This window comes from Macaca fascicularis, chromosome X (genome assembly GCF_037993035.2).
Source record: "Macaca fascicularis isolate 582-1 chromosome X, T2T-MFA8v1.1".
Classification (NCBI taxonomy): domain Eukaryota; kingdom Metazoa; phylum Chordata; class Mammalia; order Primates; family Cercopithecidae; genus Macaca; species Macaca fascicularis.
Window position 1 is genome coordinate 30149458 of NC_088395.1, and position 1272 is coordinate 30150729.

Genomic DNA, 1272 nt, shown 5'->3' on the forward strand with positions numbered 1-1272 from the left:
CTTACCAGCTATAAATTGGAACAGCTCACAGAACTCAGAGAAATACTTGCTTTAATTATTATAAAAGATAGTACAAAAAAGTACATATGAAGGGATGCATCGGGTAAGGCACATGGGAAGGGGTGTGGAGCTTCCATGCCCTCTCCAGGTGCACCACCCTCCACGAATCTCCACATGTTCAGCTATCTGGAAGCTCAAATTACAGAGGCAACTGAAGAAATTTACTGAGAAATATCACCCAGGGAATGACCACTTGGGAATCTGTTCCAATAGCATCAACAAGGGGCTGTGATAAACTTAAGCAATGTCAGATATTGCAAAGACCTTTCCTGAATCAGGAAGAATAAAGGCAATGCCAGTTCACTACAAGTGAAAAGTATGGATGCCGATTAAGAGCCTTACTTTCAGAGCACTGTGTTTTACTCAGAGCCTCACTTCACCACTAGATTCTGTAAGGAAAAAATGTGCGTAAATACTTAACAGACACCTTGTTTGGTAAGATCAAGATCATGATTTCTTTTTTTTTTTTTTCCTCCTCAGAGTTATAGGCACAAATCTGCCTTTCAAGTGAATTACACAATTCCAATTCAATTCTTAAATCAAGAGGCACTGTTTAGAGTGTTTTATTTTAAAATCCATATAGAGAAAAATCTTCTAATGAGTTATCTAAAAATGGGCTGACTATTATCCTAGTTTATATAGAACTGAATATCCTTTGGGCAGCAAACATTACTCCTCTCCTAGCTGTGTGCATTATGTTCAGGACTTATCTTCATTAGGACTTTTACCTGAGGGGCTGAGGTAGGTTCCAGTGTCCAGACTTGCTGGAGAGGTTCACACTCCGGCTAGGTAAGTAAAGAATGCTCATATTTATTCTTCCTCATTGTCTCCTGTTTATGTGCCCTTTCAATAGACATTCACACAGCGCTGAGGCTGTAAACCTCCTATCCAGATGGCAGACCACTCTTTGAAGGAATATTTTCAAAGGTCCCTGCCCAACTGACAACAGTTAATTTCTTCCTAACATGGTTATTTGTGCCATAGAGCAATAGGAGGCACCTAATTTGGGTCGTATAGACTTGGCAATTCAAGTATAATTGTTAGCTTATTGAGCCAATGGTATTTTCACTTGTATGAATAAACTCACTTTAATACTCTTGCTGATGGCGTTTTCTGGTACCTAAATGTAAGCCAAAACTGCTTCCATATTTATCAGTCCTTATTCACAGCCGGAAATTCCTCATGTTTTTTCATACACAGCATGAACAAGAA